Below are 12,685 nucleotides of genomic sequence, written 5' to 3' on the forward strand. Positions count from 1 at the left end.
TGAGTGCGCTACCGCCCTGTACGTCACTTCCTGCTTCTTGCCGAAAACAAATCCCTCGAGAGGATTTTCATGGCGGGAGTTACGAAATGCCATATACGTCAAAATCATGTTTTGTGGGGGGGGGGGTGGATGGGTCTATTCCGGCTGCCTTTTTTTTCCATGAATAACATACTAAAAATCCCGCTTTTCATGACAGTGGAGCTTTAATTTTCATGAAAATCTGATGTTCATATGCTCTATCTTCTTATGTGACACATGATTTCCCAGTCATAAAAAAAAAAAATTGTGCACCCGTTACCAGTCAACTAGTTGAATTGCACTAGTTACTTGGCTACCCAGGAAGTTTCCTGACATTTTCCGATTGCGTTGGTGCAATTCAAGATATTTCCGGCAGAGGGCGGCAAATCGCTGTAGTTTCTACAGCAGGATTTTAGAGCATTGTGAATTTTTTTTGGCATATATTCACAAAATATACATTTTTAAAAATGCCTTATTCGTGTAATTGTTCCATTTGTGTAGAATGTGATGTGATAGTCAATGTAATTAATATATGCTATGATAGTCAATTTTATTTTACTTATATAAACTAGTTGAATTGTACTAGTTACATGGCTATCCAGGAAGTTTCGTGACATTTTATTTCTGGGAAACATTTTCGAGAAGTTGAAAGAATCCGATTTCTTTGGTGCAATTTAAGATAACTCCGGTAGGGGGCGGCACATCGCTGAAGTTTCTGCAGCATTTCGATGACTGAACGTACTCGAGAAGGATTTTTGCATATAATCAAAAAAAATAAATTTTTTAAAACTGCCTCATTCATGTAATTATTCGATTTGTGTAGGATGTGATATGATAGTCAATGTAATTCATCCTTGGAATTATATAAAAAATATATTTCGAAAAAAAATCACCTTGTTCCACAATAGTAATTTATACATTAGATGACATATATATACGAGATCATAGTCAACGTAATTTATCCTTGGAATTATGTAAAATAGTTGAATAGTACTAGTTACTTGGCTACCCAGGAAGTTTCGTTACTTTTTTTTTTCGAGCTGTTGAAAGAATCCGATATCTTTGGTGCAATTTAAGATATTTCCGGTAGAGGGCGGCACATCGCTGTACTTTCAAAAGCATTTTGATTACTGAAGGATTTTAAAGCATTGTGAACATTTTTTTTGCATATAATCACAGAAAATGCATTTTTTAAAATGCCTTATTCATGTAATTTGTGTAGAATGTGATATGATATTCAATGTAATCTATCCTTGTAATTATATAAAAAAATATTATATTTCGAAAAAAATCCCATTATTCAACAAGAGTACAATTTTATCCCCAAAAGTAGAACTTTCATCTTGGGAAAATGGGACTGAAAATTTTACTTTTATTTTTTTTTTTTTTTAGAAGTAATCTTAAAACTATGACTTTATTTTGACCTCATTCTCCCCCCCCCAAAAAAATGAATATTCTTGAAAAATGTAATATTATTTAAAATAATCCTCCTTTATGAAAAATCCCTTTGATCCATTTTAATGCGCGCGTGTGTTTTGACTCTTTCCAGCGTTGACGTGTTGAAGGTTAATGCTTGAATTTAAAAAAAAGAGAGAGAGAAAAGGCTTCTTCCCTGGCCACTGAATTATCATATTTACGACCTCGTCAAACATGTCGCCGCTTTTTACGGTGATGATTTAGAACGGCAATTAATTTCTTCCCCCCTTCAATTGAAGCGGTGTCGTGAGGTGCTTTTCATTTTTATTTCAGAAACGTGAAGCCGAGCGAGCGCTTTTGTTTTTCAGTCAGAAGTGGTCGTTGGATACATATCTGTGGTTTCTTTTTTCCCTCCTACAAATAAAGTGAGTGCATTTTAAAGCGCACCACGTGCAAGTTGACAGGGGACGTCAGATGAGAAAAATGATATGAGGAGCTTTTGCTCTCAAAATTCTGGATTGAATTCTTGGGAAAAAAATATATCTCTATATTTGATGAATTATGAATTGATTCCTAAAAAATGGGTCATGATTTCCCCACCACCCCAAAAAAAACAATGAATACAATACAATAAACCCCATTTTTTCTTCTGGAAAAAAATGGCTTCATTCTCAGAAAAACATGACTTTTCTTGTAAAGTTTATTATTTAAAAAAAAAAAGAATAAAATAAAACCTATTTTTTCTTCTGGAAAAAAAATTGGCTTAATTCTCAGAAAAAACATGACTTTTCTTGGAAAGTTTATTATTTAAAAAAAAATAATAAAATAAACTATTTTTTTTCTTCTGAAAAAAAAAAATAGGCTTCATTCTCAGAAAAACATGACTTTTCCCTGGAAAGTTTATTATTGAAAAAAAAGACTTCAACTGACTATTTTTCTTGAATCCATGACTATTTTGTGGATAAAAATGCATTTTATTTTTGGAAAATTTGGACTTTTCTCAAAAAATAAAATGCTTTTTTTCTATAAATAAATGTCTTTAGTCCTGAAAAAAAAATCTGTATTATTGAAAATAAATATGGAATTTTGGCTACTCTGAAAAAAAAACCCAAAAATTACTTGATATTCCCCAAAATAGGACTTTGTTCATGCATAAAAATATGACTTTATTCTCAACTAATCATTTTTGTTCTCCAGAAAAAGACTACAACAAATAATAACGTTATTCTTTGAGAAAAGTGTTCTCAAAAAAATATGATAAATAGAGTTTTTGACTAAATAGCTTTGAGTGGAAGTGTTGTGTGAGGCCGCCATGTTGTGTTCCACAAGATTTTGTTTTTGTGTTTCCGTGAAAAATGAAAGTGTTTCACAATGCGTCATATTGTTTTGCGCTTCCAGGCCACCGTAATTTTCTCCTCTCTCAGGTATCATCTGACGTGTGGAATGTGTCGGCTATTATGTGACCCCCCCCCCCCAAAAAAAAAAAAAAACCTCCCTCAGAAGTACTGCGATGAGGAACACACACACACACACACACGCACACAAATACACACGCATTATGTAACGTGAAGCTGGTGCAGTAGCGTGACACTGTGAGTGACTAAGTCTTAAAAAAAAAAAAAAAAAAAAGAAGTACAAAGTGTCCGAAAACGGTGATTTGCAACCACTCCGACGTACTGCAGGAAATGATTGGAGCAGAGTACATCTGGTATTATCTATGTGCCTAAGTTGGGTACAATGAAGTGTTGACTCTGACCTCACCCTATGATCAAGTTTTAACACGGGATGTATTCAACCTACCCACGCAACTCTGTTAGCGTAATGCTAAGGAAACGCAAAACGCCATAGACGGGCCAATGAAAGTCGCGTCAATGTAACGGCAATGGACAATCACCGGCATATATTATTTGTCCTCTGTGTAAAACGAGAAATTTGATTGCATCTTATTGCGTCACTTAGTGGTGAAACTCTTCTTAGTGTATGATGTATGCCGGTATTATTCTGCCCCCTGGTGGCAAAGGCACCCCCGCCAACAGGAGTACACGGTCAATCGGCGTTGATGCATAAAATCATGACCCACAAACTTTTCAATATTTGATTTTATTATGTTGTGTGTGTTTTCATGACAGTAAAATACTGAAGCGTGTGTTCTTAAAAATAAAAAAAAAGTGTGAAGTTTTTCTTGGCATTTTTGGGGGGGCGGTGAGGGTAGACTGGAATGGTTAATCAGTAAATTTAAATTCAAAAAAATGGAAAGAATGTAGAAATAACTCTAGCAAATAAAATTTTCATTTCTGATATTCACTTGAAGTATGTGGACATTTTTTGGTCCCCAAAACTCGTGATGCCAGGTATGTTGAAGTCAGCTGAGGAGTTTCATTCATGCAAAAGTAGTGCTTTGGCACCACCTAGTGGCACGGATGGGCAATAAGAAACATTTTTGTCTGCGACGCCACGATTTTGCGTTCAGGGTCCGTCGCAGGTTCTGAAGACCCGGGCGGATTTGGTCGACATGGCGACACAACGACGCCGAAATCTGATTGGAGAAAAAAATCCGCAGTGGAGAGAAACGCGACGAAATGAAGACAACTGACTGTCGGGGGTAAATTAATCCAAGACCAAGATTTGAACCTCGGTTGTAAATGTCGCCCAGTTGCTCGCATGTGCTCCCAGATAATAAAACCATCAAGATGATGAGGAGGAATTTTTATTTTTATATTTTTGTTGGCTTCAATTTTGACCTCCAAAAGCCCCCCTCCCCCCATGTACCTCCACACGCCCCACAACCGCGACGGTTCCCGCGGCGACCAGAAACAGCCACCGGCCCTGCTCTCCCTCCCCGATGACATCATGCTTCGCTTGTGTACCACGTCGCCGTGGCGACCGCAATCACGAGGCCCGTCGAGCCAGGCGCCTTTGGAACTTCACCTGACTGACTGGTTTGGGTTTTGCGCTCGCGGTGGTTGTGTTACATCACCGTGTGTATGAACTCCTTGACTGACACTTTCGATGCATACACGCCGCACTGTAATTACCGATTATTATTCATCACATCAGCTATGAATTATGAGTTTACACCTAACTGTGGTCAACAAGACTAACCTTGTGTAAACATTTGCAAATATGAACAAAAAAGGAAGACGCTGCCACTTTCCTGACAGAATCATCCATCCGTCCATTTTCCTCGCCGCTTATCCTCATGAGGGTCGCGGGAAGTGCTGGAGCCTAACCCAGCTGTCAACGGGCAGGAGGCGGGGTTCACCCCGAACTGGTCGCCGGCCAATCGCAGGGCACATGGAGACAAACAGCCGCACTCAGAATCACACCTACGGGCAATTTAGAGTGTCCAATTAATGTTGCATGTTTTTGGGGATGTGGGAGGAAACCGGAATGCCCACCCGGAGAAAAGCCACGCAGGCACGGGGAGAACATGCAAACTCCACACAGGCGGGGCCGGGATCAAACCCGGGTCCTCAGAAGTGTGAGGCCAACGCTATACCAGCTGATCCACCATCCCGCCTGACAGAATCATAATTGTAATAATTGCATGTTTTATTATTATTATTTTCCTTAAATTGTAGAACGCAAAACAATAACATACGGAATAATCTTTTGCACACTTCCATATTGTAATTCCCCCCCCCTTTATTCCACTGGTGTCAAACTCAAGGCCTGGGGGCCAGCTCTGGCCCGCCACATGATTTTATATGGCCCGCGAAGCCACATCTAGAGTGTCAATGTCCACGATTTTTGTAAAAGATCTGTACCAACATTTCAAGTTGTCGTATATCATAAATGTTAAAGTTGAGATATTGCAAGCATTTTTTGTGTAACCGAACGTGGATAGTTGAAAAACGCATTACCCTGGATTTCCGATTCCAAAAGCAGTTCATAAATTGATGAAGTCAATATGATGAGATGATTCAATATTTTTGTTCCACTGTCATAACGGCCCTGGGAGGGAAAGCGGAACAACGACGTGGCCCGTGAGAAAAATGAGTTTGACGCCCCTGCTTTATTCACTACATCAGCTAAAAAGCGATCAATTGAAGAAACATCATAAGACATTTATAACACCTTATTTTATGTTTTATTTTCTTTTTATTTCATTTTGATGTCGCTGAAAATGTTATTGACGTCATTTTGCTTTGATTTCAAAGGGATAGGCAACACGGTCCATTTGGTCGGAACATCTGCCTCCCAGTTCTGAGGTCTGGGGTTCAAATCCCGGCCCCGCCTGTGCGGAGTTGGCGCGTTCTGCCTGTGGCTTTTCTCTGCATGTGATGTGGTTTCCTCCCACGTCCCAAAAAACACGCGCGGTACGTTAATTGAAGGCTCGAAATGGCCCGCAGGTGTGATGGCGAACGTGAATGGTTGTTTGTCTCCATGTGCCCTGCGATTGGCTGGCCTCCTGCCCGATGAGAGCAGGGATTGGCTCCAGCACTCCTGCGACCCCAATGAGGATAAGCGGCTCAGATCAAATGATAACTGGTCACTGATGGTGTAGTGGTACACTCGCCTGACTTTAGTGCAATACCGCGGGTTCAATTCCCGCTCAGCGACGGAGTCGAGATGTGCCCTGTGACTGACTGGCGACCAGTTCAGGGTGGAGTCTGGCTGGGATTAGCTCCAGAACTCCTGCGGTCCTAATGAGGATAAGTGGCTCAGATCAAATGATAACAGTTCACTGATGGTGTCGTGGTGCACTCGCCTGACTTTAGTGCGGTACCGCGGGTTCCATTCCCGCTCAGCGACGGTGTCGAGATGTGGCCTGTGACTGACTGGCGACCAGTTCAGGGTGGAGTCTGCCTGGGATAGGCTCAAGCTTTCCTGTGACTATGGAAAATGTTTTTTTTCTAAATTTTTTTTATTTTTGGATTGTTTGTATTTGTAATTTTACATGGTAATTTAGTGGAAATTTTATCAATTTTTAATGATGTCACTATTTATTTAATGTTTTTTTTTAATATATTGAACCTGTATTTTCGCGGTCATGTTAATAGTACATTGTTAAGGTTTCATATAATGTATTTGTAGTATTTCATGTTACTGTCAATAAAAACGTATTTAATATTTCCCATTACGTTGTGACACTTCTCTGATTTTGTTTTAGATTTATTAGTTGGGAAATTGCATTCGTACGGCAATGTGAATCCAACGTTCAATTTTGATATAAATGTGAAATCACATCGCATTTTGTGACTTCATTTTTTAAAATTCTTATGATTATTGTGCCCTGCGATCGGCCGGCAACCAGTACAGGGTGTGCATCGCCTCCTGCCCGTTGACAGCCGGGATAGGCTCCGGCCCCCCCGCGACCCCTGTGAGGATAAGCGCCTAAAAAAATGGATGGATTGATATTATGATTTTTTTTTTTTAATTTGTCGCCCGGCTAATCATCACTAGCGGTGAAGCAACATTATAATTTCCCATATAGTCGTTAGCGCATGTGTGTAGTGGTCGCGTAATGATGACATCACCACCAACTCCCCCCCCCCACACACACCAGTTGACTGAGTGCATGTTGTATTTATGTATTTTTTTTTTTTTTTTGCCATTACAAGACGACAAGATGAGTCAAACATGGTAGCCCAGCGCTAATTGATGAACGTCTTCCAGATGTTTTCGTTAATGACGGGAAAATTCCAACACACTCATGAACGCGCACCAACACGCGCACAAGCGTGTAAGCGACTTTTTGCGCCAGTTTAATAGGGACGACATCTGCTTCACATTTCCTCTCATCCTTGCAGCATGTCGCTAATTACACATAATACACGTTTCCAAGCTAGACTTTATTTATTTATTTTTGCTTCGAAGAGAAAAAAAAAATGGAAATGTGCTCTTATGCAATGCGCACGCACACGAACACACGCGCGACGTTCGGTAACGCCCTCGGTGTGCGGTGTCGCGCTAGCATTAAAAACAACATTAGCGCGCTTTGATTTGCGTTCGAATTGGGCACAAAATCACTCGTAACGGCAACTATGCAAATACATAAAAAGCAAAAGTTGAGCTTATTAAATGCCAAGTTTCTTTTTAGCATTTTAAACAATTTTTTTTTGTCCACAGATACAATATTGGATTTTTATCCTTATAGTACAGTTCAAAGGGAAAGACAGTTTGCAAAATGCATACATGCAAATAAATGTATGTAATTCCAGGATAACATTGCAAAATTTCTCTTTTGTGTGAAAGATTATGACAAATTAAAATATTAAAAAAAACATACAGTGTGATCATTGAGATACAAATGACGTGACTTACGAGATGTTTTCGACGATGTTTGACGCGGGATCGTAGCAATGAGCTCAGCTCACCTCGGGTAGCCATTTTACAAAGTAAAATTATTTTTTTATGATATTCATTGCAGCTCCCAGTTGAGTTTTCCTGTCAAACTACACAGAATCGCGCTCATCTTGCGTCGCGATGTAGATTTAACACAACGGCAAACTTTTCCGCTAGCTAAATGCTAACTCATGACGGGAAATGCCATAAACTGGCTAACCAGTAGCATCTATGTGACAATGTTATCGTAGATATTTGAAAATATAGAGTGGCATAACATTGGTAGACAGGGATATATTATTTATCCTCTGCGAAGAATGACTAATATTACTGTTTCCTGTGAGGATCTGAGACTGCTGCATGTGATATTATACCGCCCCCCGCTGGCCAGGGGGTGCACACTACAAGGAGCTGAACGATATCCATTGAGTTGCAGCAAAAAAAAAAAAAAGTGGCATCAATGCTTTAATTCTTTTTATCCCACTTAATTATGTCATAGTTGTATATTTTAAGAAAGTAACGTTTCATAATTAGTTTTTTCCTCTCGTCTTTATTATTTAGATTTTTTTATTGGGAGGCCGGAACGGATTAATGGAATTTCAATTAATTTCAATAGAAGATGAATTGCGATACAAGTTGCATTTTTTACACTCCTGCAAACGCAAAACACAAAATATGCTCTAAGATATAAAAGCGGATTATAAAAGTGATGATGCAATTGTGCAGGTGGACCTCGTGATGTGTCCTGCGTGACTACAATGTCATTTTTTTTTTTTTTTTTTTAAACACAGATGCAGATTATGCAGGGCGGTTGGACGAGTCCTCATCCCCCTTTGAGGGATTAAATGTTCAAATAAGAAGGCGGTCCGGAAAGAGACTTTTTGAGTCCCGGGGTGAGTTGAGGCCTCCATTTTCTCGCCCCCTAAAGTCGCGTGGGGTGAGTTATAAGAACTCGGTGCAACGTGGCGTTGAGATCTTTGCGCGAAGAGGTCGGCGCGCACAATTGCCGCCGCGGCCGCCGCTTTGTGTGATATGCTAAACATTGTGTAAACATTGGCGCGCATGGTTACCGTCGCCATGGCAGCGTGACAACAGGGCTCGCCGCGGCCCCTCAAACACGGGACAGCGCTGTTATTTAATAGTTGACGGCGCACCAGCCCGGCGTGTTTCTGTCACGCGCACCCCGCACATCAGCAGCCCAGCTGTTGCTATGTTTTGCTCTTATCGCACGACAACAACAACAAGAACAGCCTGGCCTGGCTTCAAGAACCCAAAGCCCCCCCCCCCCCCCCCCAAAGTCATCACGGCAGGCGATGTGATGGATGATGATTACATCATGAAAAGATGGATTATTCGATCTGGGGAGCGCTCCGACGACTGACCGGGATCTGCCGCGGCTCGACCGGGAGGCCTCCATCCGTTTTCGAGGGCGCTTATCCCCGGCGGACCTTTCGTAAACCGGGGCAGATGTGATTGGAAACGTTCCTGTTGGGTTTTGGACGGGAGCCGCTTCGGCTTTCGGGTCACGCGAACTCAATCGGGTCTTCGTTGGGGGGGGGGGCTGTCTGCAAGCCGATCACAGGTCACACAGACAAAAACGAACGTTCCTGCAGACCTGAACTCGCGCGATTGTACGTGATTAAATCGTGTAATCATGAGCATTAGTGTAATTGCAAATATTTTTATGATTTTTTTTTTGAGGGGGGTGTAGCACAACACGACCTCGTTTAGTTGACTGGGAATTAAACGCTTGTGCAGGGCCCACACAGGCAAGAGGTCGGGTTACACCCGAGATTCCAATCTAACTGTCAATTTTCTTTGCCGCTTATCCTCACGATCGGTCGCGGGGAGTGCTGGAGCCTATCCCAGCTGTCAACAAGCAGGAGGTGGGGTACACCCTGAAATGGTCGCCAGACAATCGCAGGGCACATCGAGACAAACAGCCGCACTCACAATCACACCTAGGAGGAATTTATCCATCCATCAATTTTCTTTCACTGCTTATCCTCACAAGGTTCGTGGAGAGTGCTGCAGCCTATCCCAGCTGTCAACAAGCAGGAGGCGGGGTACACCCTGAAATGGTCGCCAGACAATCGCAGGGCACATCGAGACAAACAGCCGCACTCACAATCACATCTAGGAGCAATTTATCCAACCATTTTCTTTTGCCGCTTATCCTCACGAGGATCGTGGGGAGTGCTGGAGCCTATCCCAGGTGTCAACGGGCAGGATGGGGCGTACACCCTGAACTGGTTGCCTGCCAATCGCGGGGCACATGGAGATAAACAGCTGCACTCACAATCACACCTATGGGCAATTTAGAGCATCCAATTAATGTTGCATGTTTTGGGATGTGGGAGGAAACCGGACTGCTCAGAAGAAAAGCCATGCAGGCACAGGGAGAACATGCAAACTCCACACAGGCGGGTCCGGGTTCGAACCCGGAACCTCGGAACTGCGAGGCCAACACTTTCCAACTGATTCACCGTGCCAAGATGCCAATTTTATCTTTAAATAATTGCTTTACTTTCACACTTTACAATGTGATACTGTTGAAGTGTAATTTTGCACGTTCAATATTATTTTAGGCTGATCAGCTGTTAGCAATGCATCACATTGCAATAAAGTGAAGCTCTTTTTTTATTTTTGTTTTCGGGAGTTTTTCCCCAAACTTTCCACTTTATTATTGTTTATGTACATTGTTGTGGTTGTCCCGCCCGTATGACAGTATGATGTGGTTCAGATGGTAAAGTGTTGGCCTCACAGTTATGAGGTCCTTGGTTCAATCCCGGACCCGCCTGTGTGGAGTTTGCATGTTCTCCCTGTGCCTGCGTGGGTTTCCTCCGGCCACTCCGGTTTCCTCCCGCATCCCAAAAATATGCAACATGAATTGGACACTCTCAATTGCCCATAGGTGTGATTGTGAGTGTGACTGTTTGTCTCGATGTGCCATGCGATTGGCTGGCGACCAGTTGAGGGTGTACCCCGCCTCCAGCCCGTTCACAGCTGGGATAGGCTCCAGCACTCCCCACGACCCTTGTGAGGATAAGCGGCAACATTAATTGGACAGATTAAAAATTGCCCCGAGGTGTGATTGTGAGTGCGGCTGTTTGTCTCCATGTGCCCTGCGATTGGCCGGCAACCAGTTCAGGGTGTACCCCGCCTCCTGCCCGTTGACAGCTGGGATGGGCTCCAGCACTCCCCGCGCCCCTCATGAGGATAAGCGGCAAAGAAAATAGATGGATGGATGAATTTGGTGTGATCGGAATGCAATCTTAAAAAGCTTACTATGAGCACTTTTTACACTTTAGAATGTGAAAATTCATTTCTTACAGTTCTGGCAGAATGGCATTTTTTGTTCATGCTTATTTTTCATATGTTGCTAGATTGTATTTCCAAATTATGCATCCCAGATGCAACGCAAGTAAATGTTCTCTGTCGTGACCTCTTTTTAAGGACGTTTCCACCCAACATTGTTGAATTGCTGTGTGTGTGTGTGTGTGTATGTGTGTGTTTTTTTATTAAATGTGTCAGAATGAGCTGAAGCTTCAATTATATTTTTTATGCCATGAATGCACTCCCAGCGAGGTCACAATGTGACACTGAGTAAAAAAATGCACTCCTGACATTTTTGCACGGATGTGCAGCTCGTCGGCTTGGCCAAAAGCGATAACAAGATCCATCACCGTAAATCAAAGGAAGGTGTGTCCGCTGGCTCCCGCTGCAGCTACTTGGAAATTCCAACTGGAGGTGTTTGCTTTTGAAACCATGGCAACGCACACACACATTGCATTACACCGTGTGCTGAAGAAGAAGAAAAAAAAAAATTATGTAAGCGCTTGTGCACCCAGGCCTTGCGGAAAGCGAGCTTTTTGCCGTCCACGTTTGCCGTGCATTTAAATGGCTGCAGCATTGAGTTTTGACCTATTAATATTTACGAAATTTAATGACGCATACACAGGTGCCGCAAAAGTTAAAAAGTTTTCTAGTTTGCAGGGGGGGGGGGGGGGTCTAAATGTCGCTGATCGTGCATGAGAAAAACTTCACTTTCAGAACAGAGCTGCAAGAAATCAAAACATTTCATTACTTTGATATTTTTTATTTCGCTTTAATGGTCTTCCGCCTTTTATGAACATGATATACTGTACATACTTTTCAAGACTATGCATGCACATGTGTGAATAATTGTTTTTCTTTAAAGTACTAGATTTGTATGTGAACATATAGCTTATTTATGTGAAATTATTGAATCATAGCATTTTTTAAAAATAGTCGCATGCCATTTTATTAAACTATTTGACGTATACTAAATTATTATGATTGCAATAAATCGAGTAAATGGAGCCTCGACCATCATCAATACAAGGAGAGCACCTAAAAAAGTTGTCATAGTTACGAGATTCTAAGTCATAATTATGTGATATTAAGTCATAATAATGAGATACTGTCGCGTTGTAATGATACACTATATTTTACTCCTATTGTTCATTTTTACCTTTATGTATTTTGGAATTTTCCTCCCCTCTCCACCCCTTTCCTAGTTAACCGACGAAACGGGCTTCGAGATCTTATTGGCCTTTCCAGCCACTAAAATAATTCGTTTTATTGATATTCGTTCACGATTTCATGCCACTTTGTGCATCCCGCTCCAGAGGTTCGAACAAATGGTTAAACGAAACGCGCTCGTTCAGAATGCGTGCCTCGAGTGATGCTAAACTAGGAGGGGCAAATTATCATTACATCTCGTGTTTATGAACGCCATGAAGAAAAAAAAAACGAAATATGCTTGCATATTTCCATGCATACGCTTGCGTAAAACGCAGTGAAATTATAAGAAGGGAACTTGGAATTACAGTGAATGTTGTAGCTCTTTTTTCAATTGATTCAAAAAACTAGCACATTCTTTGACGTTAACAAAAAAAGGTAAATAGCATAAATATTGTTAGGAAGAAAAAGAGGATGT

The sequence above is a fragment of the Syngnathoides biaculeatus genome, chromosome 12 (genome assembly GCF_019802595.1).
Source record: "Syngnathoides biaculeatus isolate LvHL_M chromosome 12, ASM1980259v1, whole genome shotgun sequence".
NCBI classification, from domain to species: Eukaryota; Metazoa; Chordata; class Actinopteri; order Syngnathiformes; family Syngnathidae; genus Syngnathoides; species Syngnathoides biaculeatus.